Genomic DNA, 17,041 nt, shown 5'->3' with positions numbered 1-17,041 from the left:
GGGCCACAATGGGTTCTTAAACTGGACTGGAGGGCCAGAACAAAAGCATGGATGGAGTGTTTGTGTGAACTAATATAAATTCAAAGTAAACATCATTACATAAAAGGGGATGGTCTTTTTTTTTTTTTAGTTTTATTCATTTCAAATACCCGCGGGCCGTAGTTTGCCCACGGCTGGTCTAGAGGCTCTAAGGACAAGCACAGGAATATTGAGGGAGCATCTACATGATGTAGTGCAGAAATTCTATTCAAAGGAATGTGACCTGGATTGAGGGAAGAATCTGTTTGGGCAATACACTAACACTGGAGATTAGATGCTAGGATATACAAATCAGGATCTGGAGTCAGAGGTGATTGTCTGAACACAGGCTTATCAGATATCTTCTAGCTGATTTTGCTTGTTCTGTGACTTTTCATGTAATGATTTTCCAAGAAATATCTAGCCAGATCTTTAATCTGGCAAATGAAACCTGGTGTTCCAAAAGCATTGGCATGGACTACGTGTCAGCAGGCCTTGCATTTTCCACAGCATAAGGCTATAGACTCTGCTTTGGGATGGGAGCACTTCCAATTGGAGACAGTAGACTCTTCCCTCATTCAAACTGGGAAAAGAAGGTAGGACAGCAATTCTAGAAGAAAGTGAGCAATACCCCACTATAAATGGCTCATCCCTACATTTGGAAGCCATTTACCAGGGAGTGGTTGATTGAGAAGCTTGATTCCATTTGCTGAAAAGGCTATACAGCAGTGGTTCTCAACCTTCCTAATGCCGCGACCCTTTAATACAGTTCCTCATGTTGTGGTGACCACCAACCAGAAAATTATTTTTGTTGCTACTTCATAACTGTAATTTTGCTACTGTTATGAATCATAATGGAAATATCTGATATGCAGGATGTATTTTCATTGTTACAAATTGAACATAATTAAAGCATAGTGATTAATCACAAAAACAATATGTAATTATATATGTGTTTTCCAATGGTCTTAGGCGACCCCTGTGAAAGGTTCATTTGACCCCCAAAGGGGTCGCAACCCACAGATTGAGAATCGCTGCTATACAGGAATGTAGTTGAGGATGGTGTGATAGATCTACTGGACCAGAATCTCTGGCATGAAGAGACAACCACTTGCCTATTCTCTAAATCAAATATAGTAAAAAATTCCATTGCATTAGAAATAATAAAAAAAAGAAATTTTGAACTTTACTTTTATATTTAAGTCAAAAGAACAGCATAGTGTGAATTCTGTTTTTCAGTGTTTTGGACATTAAATTCTTTGGAACTATGATTTTTGAACATTCATTATTTCCTGGGAATTTTACAGAGAAGAGGGTTACATTCAAATTTTGGGCATTTAAATGTTGACATTTTATTAATAGAATATTTCAATTCTCTTTAATTTATTGAATAAGTAATAAGCTATATTGGACAATAGAGATCATTATAATTTGAAGTACAAATTAGGATAGAAGGTGAAGATGCTGCTTTAGATAGAGCATAACCTGGAAATTAATTTAATTAGTACCTGTTGTGACCCAGTCCAACACTGACTACTAGATGTTTGGGGAGAATACAAAAGGAACAGTGGTTAGTATTAAGGAATGGACCCCATGAGGATGGGGAGAGGACTGTCCTAACAGACTGCTTACTTCTAACAACTGTATGACTTGTGTATGATAGTGATAAATGCCTGTTCCCCATTTCTCTGGTTTTCATGAGGCAGGATTTGCCTAAACACAGCTGACTAGTCACCTCACCCTTTCTTTTTCCCCAAGAAGGTGAACTAAGTTACCTAGTTGATGAAAGACAGCTCTAGCACTAGGCCACATTGGTGAATACCTACCATTCAGCTTTATCAGTGAGTTAGCTTTTTCCGTGGCAACAGGCCATGCCAATTTATCAGAGGCTAACAACCATAAATGCTTATTTCTTGCTCATGTTACATAAGAGCCGCAGGCCAGCTGTACTTTTGCTCAGCTTTGCTTTGCTTGACTCAGCTTGGCTTGGTTCCAAGTGTCTTCTCAGGCCAGAGACTTGGGCAGTTGTAGTATCCCTTATCTGAGACATGCTGTTCATAGGTGAGGGCAAACCACACAATCCAACTGGAGGCTGCTACTCAAAGATTGAAAATATCATATCTGCTCACATCCCATTATCCAATGCATGCCATAGGACCCAGCCCAAAGTTAATAAGGTATGGACTTATATTCTTCTCACATGGCAATGGCAAGAACATATAAGCCTGTCACAGGGAAAAAGCAAATAATTTGGAAACTAAGATACCATAGCTATGAAGAACAATGATAATGAAGAAGGGTGAAAAGATGCGACATGCTTCATGCCTTCCTTCCCACAAAATAGTGGGAAGGGCAGATAAAAAGAATAGAATGAAAGACTAAAGGGTTGGAAAGAAGGAGAAGGACTGGGGGATGTTTTTCTATCATACAGCTAGTTTTGAAATGGACCACTGGTACCCCATATGGAGGAATAATATTTCAATTTCTTTCCATTGCATGATAAACGGGCCTTTTTTTTTTTTAATACATTTTATTGATTTTTTACAGAGAGTAAGGAAGAGAGACAGAGTTAGAAACATCGATGAGAGAGAAACATCGATCAGCTGCCTCCTGCACATCTCCTACTGGGGATGTGCCCGCAACCCAGGTACATGCCCTTGACCGGAATCGAACCTGGGACCTTTCAGTCCACAGGCCGATGCTCTATCCACTGAACCAAACCGGTTTTGGCTAAACGGACCTTTTTTAACTCTCCCATTGGCACTAGAATCTATAGTGAGCATATGTTCTGTGTCGGGATGAACTGTAGCTGCGTGAGGCCTTCTTATTTAGCCCTAGAAAGTCTTTAATGAAGATAGTCCTTTAAGACTCTGTGGGTTGGAGAGAATAGCCCAGTGCAGCCTGCTGTGCCCACATAGTGTGATTGTCCCTAATGTTCTTTTCTTCACCGGACACACACAAATCCTGGGTCATTTCTTCACTTTGCTTTCCTGCTGCTTTTGGATAATTACAGAGAAACATTATCACTTTTTTTCTAGAAGAAAAAATAAGATACATATAAGAATCTTAAACTTTATGCAATTTGAGACACCCTTGCCTTACTTATATTAATGATTATATTGGTGTGAAACATAATGCAAAATAATCATTCTTTTAGGAGTATGTAATTATTATGTGGAGAATGATAATGAGTCACTCTCAGCATACAAGAAAGCATATTCCATTTATGGGTGATTAATAGGATCAAACCCACAACCCATCCACAAGCCATTTTGCTACAAGAATGTGGTGATGGCTGCCTTTATCAGGGTTTGACTAATCACACTCAATCTTCAGGTAATGCTGGGTGGGACCGAGGCTTTGGTTAACAGTTCTTGTAGCATTTGATAAACTCCTACTTTATGATGACAATATTTATTATTTTAATAAAAATGTAAAAGTGGGCCCAGGATAGTTTTGATCGTCAGATCGATCAGATTTTCATGCTACTTGCCCCAAGTGAAGCTACTGGTTGTGTGAATTCTGGAACCTGGTGCAATCCCACAGCGACCCCAAAGCTAAAGAGAGAAGGGTTGGAGCAAAGCTCAGAGACCAGGCAGCTATTCTTCTGGGCCTATAGAAAAAACAGAATCCAATATACTATCCATTCCTTTGCTATCATGCAGTTTTCAAATTAGCTGCTAGCCATATGTGCAACATGTTAAATGCCGCTCATCAGAACTAACATGTCCAGCAAGTATGGAGTACACACCAAACTTCAAAACCCAATAGGAAAAAAAGTAAAATGTCTCATTAATAATTGCTATATTTATTACATGTTAAATGGTAATTTTAGATATATTGAGTTAAATAAACTTTATTATTCAAAGCAATTTCATCTGCTTTTTTAAAAAAATTATGATGTGGCTACTAGTAAATTTAAAATTACATATATGATTCTCAAATTTAAAATTACATATATGATCTCATTATTACTAGTAAATTTAAAATTACATATATGTCCATTTGACTGGACAGCACTACTCTAAAAGCTTGCCTCAAACTAGATAAATGATTATTCTTCTGAAACCACATAATTTCAAGTTTGTGCCCTTTTATGAAGTGTTTACCCACTTGTATGGCTTACCAATTAATTTCAGTCAGCTTCTCATAAAGTCAGGTAAATTGTGTATCTGGAAAGAGTCTCATGCATTTGCTTGCCCAAACACAGATTGCATACTTTATTTCTTCTAAACCACAAATGATGAACAATCCACAAACACTTCTGGATTATGTGCCTCATCAATGGAATGTTCTTTATGTAGGTGTAAGAGTAACTTTGGCAAAAAAAAAAAAAAAAATCTCTTAGAAGTTTTCCAGTTGTCTTTTAACTGGAAAGATTGGAAAGATGTCACCAATTATAAATTTGTATCAAATACCAAAATATGTAATTTGAATTACACAGAAAATGACCAGTGATAAGTATGATTTCAGAGGACAAAATATACATTTGTTTAGTTAATTGAATGCTGAAGAGGGGCACAGAACTTCATTCCTGCAAACATAAAATAAATTACTTAACCTTAATTGAGCTATATTCTCTCAGAATTTAAACTCGGTGAGAAAAACGGAGTATGGCATTCTAGAATGGTGGAAATGCTAAGGGCTTTATAATAGAGTTTGTGAAGAATGACAGTCTGCAACTCAGTAATTGTATCAAGCTACTTGGAACCTCTGAACCTTAGTGTTCACATGTATAAAATGAGGACAAGTGAATGATGGAAAACAGATTTGAGATGGACTTTATGATTCTAGGATAAATTTAGGATTATAAGTGAAGGACTAAAATCTAAAGGTGGAACCAAATAAAAGTTAAGTTACCCAAATGGTAAATTCAGTTAAACATGGCATCATGTTTATCAGCTATGGCAAAAATTTAATTGGGAATGCTACTATGTTTCAGCTCCATGTCCCTGAATCTTAATTAGTGTGTCTCTGGGAATCAGAGATTACTGTTAAAATGATTTGATTTTTAAGTAAGCATATGTGCAATAGGTCTATCAGCTTGCACGAATACAGGGAGCATTTAAGGCTATTCAACATCATAAAACTGGAGACTCTGTCTTAAAAAATGAAGGCAAACCCTTTTTTTTTCAATGGGCACTTTGGTCTTTGTTTTTAACTTCATAGCTCATAAGCATTGATATTAATTAGTACTTTTTCCTACTGTACCTTACATTGAATTATAATTATGTGAATCTCTGCTTTTCCTGCTAGATCCTCTATAACAAAAAAGTAATGTTACAGGATAGGGAGAAGCTAGAAAAATTCTGAGACAGGAAGAATATGGAAACTGAGACAAGAATATTAAACAAGGCCAAACAGCTTGGACAGCTTGCAGTGGTTTGTAAATAACAAGCCATTATCTTCCTGGAACCAAGGACACTTAAGAGCAAATGGTTAAAAGCCTCCCTAAGGAGAGAATGCAGAAAGGGAGGGGGGAAGGGGGAGTGAAAAGGGGGCAGTTTTCTTTTCACCCCTAAACACAGAAGCCAGCAGTCTCTGGGCTTGGCAAGATAAAATTGCCAGGTGCTTCTCACAAATTCTGGGAAAGCCACGACAAAGTAAAAGGGAGACCTTGAAAATCAATCAGTACCAAGATATTCAGTAGAGGAATTTAAAAAAATCTATAGACAGAAAGGTATATAAGGCAGAACCCTCCCCCCAACCCCACTTGCTCTCAGAGTAGCTGAGAGCCCATCTCCACTTCATAAACCAGATGACAGATTGCTTGCCTTGCTCCTTTAATAAATTTGCATGTTTTACTTTCTTAAAAAGTGGCTTTCTTAATAAATTCACTTTAACACAACACAGTTATCTGGAATCACTCATTAGAATTCATTCTTAAGATCATGACAAGAATCAACCTGGGACAGCCCTCTCCCTTTGACTCAGGGGCCAGGGTCCTGTCCCATAATATCCCTCTGTTGTCTGTGAGAGGTGCCTGTAACAGTATTTTATACATTTTCCATCCCCAGCATTCAGGATTATTCCTAAAGCCCCTGGGAGATCACTGGCTTCTCCCTGAAATTGAGTCTGTGAATTTATTTGCTTTCTCAAGCTTTAGTTCTCCATGGACTAGAAGCTCGGTGTCTGCCTGTCAGATGTACTTAGTTACGCATAGGCAAAGGAGTTCCAGATACAACAGGTAATAATTGCAGGCAAGTATGGGTGGAGAAATAAGAATGTTTTGTTTTGATTTACTTCTCAGATACCCTTTGCAAGATAAAGAAATTCATTTGAATATTTCTTTCAGTTGGTTTTAGAGAGTCAGAGAGTTCACAGGCCTATGAAACTGACTACATGAGGGTGGAGATTTCCATATCCTTGGAAGAAACAACAAGCTTCTTTCACTGATGCTGAGTTAGAGTCTTACATATACAAACTAGGAAGGAATCTAGTTTCCATTCTCTAAAAGATTAGTGATTCCAGAAAAAGGTAAAAGTTTTAAATTGAATTTATTGGGGTGACATTGGTTCACAAAACCATACAGGCTTCAAGTGTACAACTCAATAAAACATCCTCTGCACACGGAATCATGTGCCCACTGCCCCAAGCAAATTTTTTTCTGTCCCCATATTCCCATCACTTTGCCTACCTCCACTTACCCCCTACCACCTTTTCCTTCTGGCCTTCAACACACTGTATCTGGGTCGATGTGTTATGTATGTTTGTTTTTTGGTTAATCCTTCAACTTCTTTCACCTGGTCCCCCAACCCGCACTCCCCTCTGACAGCTGTCAGCCTGTCCCATATATCCATTCCTCTGCTTCTATTTTATTCATCAGTTTATTTTGTTCAGTAAATTCCACATACACATGAGATCATATAGTATTTCTCTTTCTCTGACTGGCTTATTGCACTTAGCATAGGCACATACCGTGTTCCTGGATTGGAAGAATTAAAATAATTAAAATGTTCATACTTCTCAAAGCAATCTATAGATTCAATGCAATTCCTATTAAAATACCAATGGCATATTTCACAGGTCTAGAACAAATATTCAAAAAATGTATATAAAACAAAAGAAGATCCCAAATATCCTCAGCAAACTTGAGAAAAAAGAACAAAGTTAAAGGTATCACAGTACCATTGTAATCAAAACAGCTGGTACTGGCATAAGAACAGGCACATAGATCAATCCAACAGAGCAGAGAGCCCAGAAATAAACCCACACCTTTATGGTCAATTAATATTTGACAAAGGAGGCAAAAGTGAATACAGTCTCTTCAATAAATGGTATTGGGAAAATTGTGCAGGTACATGCAAAAAAAATGAAACTAGACCACCAAATAACATCATACCCAAGAATAAACTCAAAATGGATAAAAGAATAGTAAAACCATAAAAATCCTAGAAGAAAACATAAGCAGTTAAATCTCAGACATCTCTTGTAGCAATATTCTTACTGATATATTTCTTCAGGCAATGGAAACAAAGACAAAAATAAACAAATGCAACTACATCAAACTAAAAAGCTTTTGCTCAGCAAAATTAACCATCAACAAAATGAAAAAGTAAACCACTGAATAGAAGAACATTTTTGGCAATGATGCATCTGATAAGGGGTTAATTTTCAAAATATACAAAGAACTCATACAATTCAATACCAGGAAGGCAAATAACCCAATTAAAAAGTGAGCAAAAGACATGAATAGACATTTCTCCAAAGAGGACATACAGATGGCCAATAGACATATGAAAAAATTCTCACCATCACTAATCATCAGAGAAATGCAAATTAAGACCACTATGAAATATCACCTCACACCTGCCAAAATGGCTATCATCAATAAACCAGCAAACAACAAGTGTTGGAGAGGATGTGGAGAAAAGGCAACCCTTGTGCACTGTTAGTGGGAATGCAGACTGGTGCAGCCACTGTGGTACAGTACGGAGTTTCCTCAAAAAATTAAAAATGAGACTGCCTTTTTTTATCCAGAGATCAAAATAATATGTGCCCTCCTTTTTTTATTGCAATATTATTTACAATAATCAAGATCTGGAAACAGCCCAAGTACCCATTAGTAGATGAGTGGATAAAAAGCTGTGGTACATTTACACAATGGAATACTACTTGGCAGTAAAAAAAAAAAAAAAAAAAAAGAAAAGAAAATCTTATCTTTTGCGACAGCATAGATGGACCTGGAGATTATTATGCTAAGTGAAAATGATAAATTTTTAAATATCAATGGAATGCATTTATCAATATAGAACACCTTCTGCCATTGAGTATATCTTTGCTTAGGCTCCATATCTTTTCAGGCATTTCATACATTTTTGTTGTTGAGTTTTGATAGATCTTAGAAAATATTTAGCTTTTTTTGGTTGCCTGACACCTGAGGCTGGAGCAGAGCCTGATACTCATCTCAAGCTAGATTCTTACCTGCCAGGTTTTGTGCTGAGACATAGTTGACTCTAAAGAGGACTTTGGATAAAAAAGAGATATAGCCTGGAAAGAAAGGAGGAGATACTTTGGTTCCTTGCGTTGTAAGAAGTCCCTCAAACTCTTCCGAAAAGTAAAAATCTCTGTGTTTTTACAAAAAATCTGGCTTTGGGCCATTCTATCATATTAATATAGTATCCTTTTCTGTCATGTCTTAGGAGATAAATTTCCCCAAATCAACAGGAGAACATTCCTTTCAGTTAAAATGATGTCAGTTCTTTTTTCTTACTTTTAACCCCAATGAACATAGCATCATTCCAAGTCATTTATGGCTCATCTCTGCCTCTAGACAAGGCACATAGACTAAAAAAACAGGGGCCATCCTTGTATGCTTATGAAATAGTCCATAACTTTCACTAGGTCTTGAGTCAAATTGCTAAGCTAGGGGAAATGTGGGAACTAAAAGAACAATCGTCTCCTTTTTGTGTTCTGGAAGTTGTAAAATGGAGGGTTATCCTGATTATATGCTCTCATGTCACCAGGGCCATACAGATGCTATCGGTGTAAGAGTGCAGATTTGTTTTCCTAGTAGTTCTGCTAGTACTTAACAGATCATCTAAGCCACTACAATATATTTATTTTTGTCTACAGCAGAAATGTGCATATTGTTTACATTAATTTGGGGTAATCATAAGATCTTCACTTCAATTGAGCACACTTACTTATAGCTGAGACTATGCTATGCTAAAGACCTTGCCTTTATACATGTGACCAGATAGTTCCAATCCAATCTGTAACAGAGTATGCAATTAGGTGAACGGGTGATGTATCCAGAAAAATACATCAGTTTATTGGACCAGATGTCCAAAACTTTCATCTTCTCTCTTTCTATTCTAACTATTACAACAGCTGATTTCTAGGTATGTGGTTCTGAAGCACCGTTTGTGATTTCTGATTTATTAATTAAGGCTCTATATGATCCTGAATGAGATTGCCTCAATCTGATGAGGAAGGAGATTACATCGTTTGAAAAAGGATCGCATTCACTTCGAAATCCTTGAACAATACCTTGATCTCAACAGAGCATAGAGCCTGGTCTCCTTTCTTGAGCGATACCAAACTTCCAAAAGCATTCAAATGCACCACTGCCTTGTGGCATTAGGTCTGTCAGCACCGTTTATACTGTCTGAGGAAATACAGTTCTTTCTCATTCCCCATGCTCAACTGCCACTTCACCAAGTAGAACTGAAAAGTTACACCTGTGGGAGGTATGATACCTGACAAATATAACCTGGCCAACCTGCCTTGGCAAAGACTGCCTGGAAGAATATTATCTCGTTGGAGGGGAGGTGAAGCCACATTACTCCTGCCTGAGATAGTTCTTAGTGTCATAGCCTCTAACTGCATGTATCTGATATGGATGTGCTAGCAAAACCATCCCAAACCACTATAACTCGCCTCTGCCTCTAGACAGGCACATAGACTCTAGACAAAAATGGGGGAAAGAGGTGTATCTTCTTAAAACTTCACCTGGAGAAAGACTCAGTGTGCAGTAGCAGCAATCTCAGTAGTGAAGATCTTTGTCCCCAGTAAAAAGGGTATGAGATCCCTAGATCCCTTTCCCCTGGCCCTTTCTTCATAATCCTTCTCAGCACCTGTTGCTCCTAGATAGCTTATTCTTTGGATGAATCAAACCTCGTAATATGTATATGGCAAACTGGAGACATGGATAAGCTCCAGTATTGGCAAGAGACCTACTTTACATTGTTGTTGGGATTCAAAGTGGTACAACCTTGAGGATCGTGGACAATTTGACATTATCAAAATGTAAAATATGCATACTTTAGGAATGGCTGTAAGAATGACCTCAAACAGCAGCGTGCTAGAGCTAGCCAGAAGCTTTCCAGAGCTGACTATGTACATTTTGACTCACTTCTAGGTTTCTAAAATACTGATAAGCTACTGTGAGTGCACAAAGATAGCAATAATAGGAACTAAGATTTATTGAATGCTTTTTGTGTGCCAGTTATTGTTTTAAGAATGTGTTAATTTACTTAATTCTTATGAATTACCATCAACCTCAATTTAAAGATTATGAAATTTAAAGGCTAAACAACTTGATTAAAATCACACAGAAAATAGAAGGCAGGCCAGGATTTCAAGTTAAACAATGACTTTCAAGGAATCACGAAATTTAACCACTTACCCCCTCATGACCAAGTTGTTTATTTTAGCATGTTTACAATAGGGGAAAAATGAAACCATCTAAATAGCATCATTTTTAAGCATTCACTTGGAATTTTAAGCATCCATTAAAATGAGCTATATAGAGCTAAATGAACTAATTGAAAAGATACTCTGTGTTTTGGTCATTGAAAAATCAAGTTTTAGACTATATGTACTATCTTCTCATGTTTGTACACTATCAAAACAAACATATTAAAAATATAAATAAAAGATCTATATCTGCGTTTGAGTAAGAATAAGAATAAACCTGGACGGATACATGCCGTATTGTTAACAGTGGTTAACTTTAAAATGTGTAAGTGGAGGTTGGCAACAATGGGAGTGTTGCTCTTACTTTATGGGCCTCTGCATTGTTTTATCTTTATTTCCATGAGCATTTCTTTCTTTCTGTTTTGAATTTTTTTAAAAAAAGATGAAAATATATCCAGAGAGCATCAACACATAACATTGTCCAAATACTGAACTTTCAAATACCACATTTGAACAAGTATAAAGTGAGATTTCTGTATTTCAAAACATTTTGGGAGTCTATCCTAAAGCACATGTATTTGTGTTGGTGATTTCTCACAAGTCTTCCACAAGACTCTCAGCCTCACCGTGCTGAGTAAAGATGCCTCCAGCCCCGTTCTCCCCAACTTCATGACCCAACTTGGTTCCTCTGAATGATTTTTAAAGTGGGATGAAAATTGTGATTATTCACAACAGCAGTGACTACACCAGATAGAAATGAAGCTTCTGAAATAGAGCTCATGTGACTGGTGCCTAGGATGCATCTGTGATCTTGAACCTCAGTCAAGCAGTGCTTGGTCCAGAATGACTGAACTCAGCCCTGGCACTTAAGAGTCCTAGTGAGTAACTAGAGGTAATTCTGGTTTCTTCTTTCTCAGAAGCTAAACCTTTTAGTTAAGTGGCCAACCTACTTTAAGATATTAGAAGTATCCTTCAGAGTGGTGTGCAGAAGCCAGCTGGTACTCGCTGGACATGCATCCCTTCTTAACTCTGAATTCAGTGACTTCACATCATTGAAATCGGCCATCATGGGAATATTTATGCCAGAGATATCTGCAAATGCTACAAATCAAGGTTCCCCAGACATTAAAGCTTTATCTGCATACCACTGTCCTCAAGACATTCTAAATCATCAACACACAAACTTTGAAAGTTGTTCAAAGGCTTCAAAACCACGCGTCTACCTTGAGAAACTCACAAGACTTGGCTTACTCTCTCTTCCTGAAAAGCAACAGTCACATAGAAATAGGAGAAACACAGGAATTGCTTGTCCAAAAAGTCCTTCCCTCGAAGGCTCAGAATAGCACCAGAAGAATGTTAGCCTAATTCTTACTTGACAAATTCCCCACCATGCCTTACAAAACCTCCATCCCTCAAATGAAAGAAGGAAGAAAAATATGCATCAGCATGAACTTGGGAGAAAAGAAACAGCCATCATCAGTCCCCAGCAAACTCATCTCTGCCTAGCTGAGCCCTATCCCTCTGGAGGTCCACTTACACCCAGGACAAAGTCCCACTCAGAAGATTTCCTCCTAATCTTTTTATTCCTTAGTTCAGCATTAGTTATGGAGACCTTACTGACATTTCTTGTGAGGAATTTGTTTCAAAAGCAGCAACAGAACTCTGTTTTCTCCTTTCTGTAATTAATAAGAAGTAAACAACCTTAAACCAGCAATGACAGACACTACACAAGAGCACTTCTTCTCACCAAACCTGTCTGGGAGCCCAGCCTAAGGGGGTGCTGGCTTCAACACACCTCTCTACCTGGCACACAACTCTCGCTGCCAACAACATTCCATGTTTCACAGTCTTTATCCAGTCAGTCTGAAAAGCCAGAATACCTCCTCTAGATCACTGAGGCAGATAAAGTCAAAGTACTAAGTTTCTTTAGTAGGAAGGACCTCAAATCATGTTTCCAGCCACCTCATTTTATAGAGTAACAATCAAACACATAAATGTGAGGTGACTTGCCCATGACCACACAGTGAGGTAGCAAGGCCCCAACCAGGATCCAGAGCCTTCTAATTTCAAAGCCTGTGCTTCTGATTATGAGGCTGTAGCAGCTTAAATCTTTACTCTCCTGCAAAGTTCAACAAAGAGACCATACCCTTCATTTCTTGGACCCCAAATGAGTATCATCCCTGCCTCTGCTGAACCATCATTATGCTCTGCCTTTATCATGGTCTGTCTTGCATTAAAATCACCTCTTATTCTTATTCTATGTGTTCCTCCTATTGGGGAATATATTTCTTGAGCTAGAACTGGGTCTTCCTCTTCTCTCTTTCCTCAGCAGCATCTGGCTTAGCACCTTGTGCTTGAGATGTTTCATAAACATGTACCAAATGGAATGGGATGGACTAGAGATTTGAGGTGACTTTTATGCAGTAGTTCCTAATTGCATGCACATGCACAAGAAGTAACTAGGAAGCCTATAAAAATATAGATCACTGGAATTCTGATTCAGCAGCTCTTCAGAGGGTTCTAGGAACCTGCATTTTCAACAAACCAACAAGTGGTTCTGCAGCGCGGATCTATTTGTGCTTTCTGTCCAAGTCCTTCTTGTGACAAAATGTGTTTGTAAGATAGCTGGCTAAGATTAGAGGTGTCATTGAGTTCACGGAGCATGGCAAAGAGTACATGTCCATACAGGGCTGGGCCCTATAATCTTAGCTTTATTAATACAGATCTCTAACTCAAATGTTCTCAAATTGGCTGCAGGATAAGGAAAGGAAGACTTCTGTCAAGTGGCATTCTCACCAATTCCCCTCTCCCCAAGCTGAGATAAAGTTCTCTAGGAGTGGAGAATGGGGGCTAAATAAAGGCTTTCTGTCCATTGAAGTTTGCATGGAAGTCAGACCTTCCAAGAGCAGTCAGGTATTTTAGAAAGAATAAAGAGCTCAAACAGACTCATTACAACACAGACACTGCAATGTGATATGCTCAATTAGTTAATGTTTATAAAGTGCTTTGATCTCATAAAGCAGTGAGTTAATCCTAGGCCTTGTTTACTGAGTACCTCTCTTCCCAAGGGCTCAAAGTGATTTGTAAGCAACAAACCCAAGTCTTTGCTTACCAGTTCAGAGGCGCCCTCAGATTGATTGGGGAGTGTGGTCGCCTTGGAGCCGCACTGAAGGAGGGCACTGGGGGTGTAGTGGTAGTCTGTAGGAAGGAAAATCACAGACACCTATCAAGCTTTGAAGTGTAGCTGATCTTCTGTGCTCACTTATCTCCTGTGTAGGTTGCTATCAGAGCATTTATCATGCTACTGTAGCGTAAACAATTGTCGATCAGCCTGCTCTTGCACTAGCCTGTGAATTACTTGGACAGAGAAACTGGGTCTTATGGTTTTGCATGACCTGGCCATTACCCACCTCTCCAAGTTGGATTTATACCACTTTCCCTCTCCTCACCAACCACCAGCAAAACTGTTTGTGTCTCAGACATACCAAGGCCATCCTTTGGGCCTTTTGCACTAGAGTTATTCACCAGCACAGCAGCCTTCTCATTATTCAAATTTCAGTTCAGCTGTCACCACCTCAGGTGACCCTGACCATTTTTATCTAAATGTGCTACTTTGTAGTCACTCTCAGTTACATCATTCTGTTTTATATCTGACTTTCTTCATAGCATCTATATTTTCTGACACCTTTATTTTTCATTTCATATTAATTATTTTTTTGACATTCTGATATTATCATTTTGAGGGAAATGCTAACTATCTTATTTTTTCTTTCTTATTTCTTTCTATTTTATTTCTTCTACAATAATCTATAAGCTTCTCCAGAGTAGGAACTTTATTTACCTTATTTACCACTGCAACTTGAATACCTAGAAGATTTTGAGTGGTCAATATAAAATGTTGATAGAAATGTTGGTGGTTTTAGTATCTTTTACAGCACTTATTCACTACTTGTTAAATCAGTAAATACATGAACAAATGTACGACTAATAGGAAGTGCTGGTGCTTTGGGATAAATTCCTTATTTCACTAAATTGTTGGTCAATCCTTTGTTCACAAAGTGTGACAGAGCAAGAATAATATACCTCTGATATAAACTGACAGTCTTTGATTCTTAGCTATCTTTGAGCCAATTATACACCCAAGGCTCTCAAACCTGTTGACATTTTTATTGCATTATTTTTATACCTTTCTTTATCTTTTCCATTTCCATGCTCCTCCCTAGTCCATGCTTTAAAAAATTTGTATCTATATATTTCAATATTGCCTTTGATTTAACAACTGCCTCCCCACAACCTCACTCCAATGGTCCTGCACCTTATTGGCAGATTTAGCTGCCTCTCAGTCTATCTTATCATCTTCCAAGTGCTTCAGTATTTACCCTCAAACACTCTGGCACCTCCATTTGCCAGTTGTGAGGCCATGGGCAATTTATTTAACACTAGAGGCCTGGTGCATGAAATTTGTGCATGGTAGGGGTGGTTGTCTCTCAGCTCGGCCTGCGCCCGTCACAATCCAAGACTCCTCGGGTAAGGTCCCTAGGCCTGGCTGGCGATCAGGGTCTAGCAGGGCTTTCCTTTCCCCAGGTGCTGGCAGCTGAACCTGACCCTGCCACTGCCACTGCTTGCCATCTGTGTGGCGATGCACCCCCTCCCCCACCACCAGTTGCCTCCCTCTGCAGCAACAGGTGTGGGGTGTGACTGCTTGGCTGGGCTGGGCCTCCCTCTGTGGGGAGATCACTGGCTGGCCCGCACACCTGCCACAGCGTTGCTGGCCAGTGGCCTGGGCTTCCCTCTGCAAGGTGATTGTGGGGTGATGATGGGACTCCCCAAACAATCACATCACACCCACCTTGGCTGGCCTGGCAGCAGTGCGTGTCATAGTGTGGTCGTCTAGAGGTCATCCGATGGTCCTTCTGCTGCTCGGTCATTCAGTCGATTTGCATATTACACTTTTATTATTATAGATAATTTTTTCTTCTGTAAAAATGAGACTTATTAACAGTACCTAACTCACATCTTATCATGAGGATTAAAGGAATTAATACATATACTGTAAAAGATGGCTACAGTTCCCAACAAATAGGGAATTACTAAATGGCAGCTTTTATTATTATATTATTAATAATAACCATTGTTATTATAGTAATAAACCTGAAATGCTTTAGTCGGGGTCTTCTACTCTGGTCCAGGATTATTTTTCTATCTTAATTTTCCATCATCTTGGCTTCTTTGTTTCCATCTTTACTTTTCCAAATCCCAACCATAATTCAAATTTTCTCTGTTAAAAGACTGTTCTTTCTTCTTGTTGAAAAATGTGATAAGGACATTATTTTTAACGATGTTGACCTTTCCCACACTTCACTTCCTTGCCTCAAAATTTTCAGTTTGCTATACTGCTTTTGTAACATATTATGGTGACTTATGATACCTTTTCCATCACTGTATTTCCTTAAATTTAACTCTTTCACTTCAAAAAAATTTTAAGTTTATTTTGCATTGTTCACAGTACTACAGATGCCTCCTCTTTCCCCCCCCACTTAGACTGCTGATATGTGAAAGGCCTTTTGGTCTCAAGGAACCCACCCCAGAGGACAGCATCCTTTCTTTCTTGTGTTAATTCCTACATTAGCCAATCACTTACACCAAAAATAACCACATGGAAGGAAAGGGAAAGACAGGGTCACCCATAGTTCTTTGTCCTTCAGTCTCTCTTTGCCCTTCAGTAAGATGAAGGTAGCCTGTTGGCAGAAAGTGTGCATATCAAGAAGTGAAATAAAAACAGCTGAGTAATTTTGTCAAGTGTTTCAATTATTCTGGAAAGAAATAATTGCATGTACATGTGTGATATACAAAGGAAGAGTTGTGTAACTTCACTGATTCCGAGAACAAGTGACGTGCTTTTATAGATGCTTTCAAAAATCAGCATTGAACAATATAAACATGAATGATAAAATTCAAGCTAATATTATACAATGTTTAAGTTTTCTTTACTTAAAGGACATTCAAAAACACCATGATAGGTCAAAAGAAAGACTGTAGGAAAAATCCAAAAGCTTTATATTCTAGCTCCTTTAATAGCACTTTTTTTCCTGATTTTTTAATAAGGAACCCCTTATTTTTACTTTGCACTGGACTTTACAAGTTGCATAGTTGCCCTTCATGAATATAATGTTCATGCAACTTCATTTGGGATTGAAAATATTTAGATTATGTATGCATTTTGTACTCTGATTTTTATAAAATTAATTTATATGACTATACAAGGGTTTAGGATAAAGCTTTAGACCAGCCTTTTGTTTACATATTCTCAGTTGCAACAGAAAAGGAATTTGAAGTATGGTCCTTGTTTAGTTTTGCTTAGAAAAAAAATGATAATAATTTT

Source organism: Myotis myotis, unplaced genomic scaffold (assembly GCF_014108235.1).
Source record: "Myotis myotis isolate mMyoMyo1 unplaced genomic scaffold, mMyoMyo1.p scaffold_m19_p_1, whole genome shotgun sequence".
NCBI classification, from domain to species: Eukaryota; Metazoa; Chordata; class Mammalia; order Chiroptera; family Vespertilionidae; genus Myotis; species Myotis myotis.
This window is presented reverse-complemented; position numbering follows the sequence as displayed.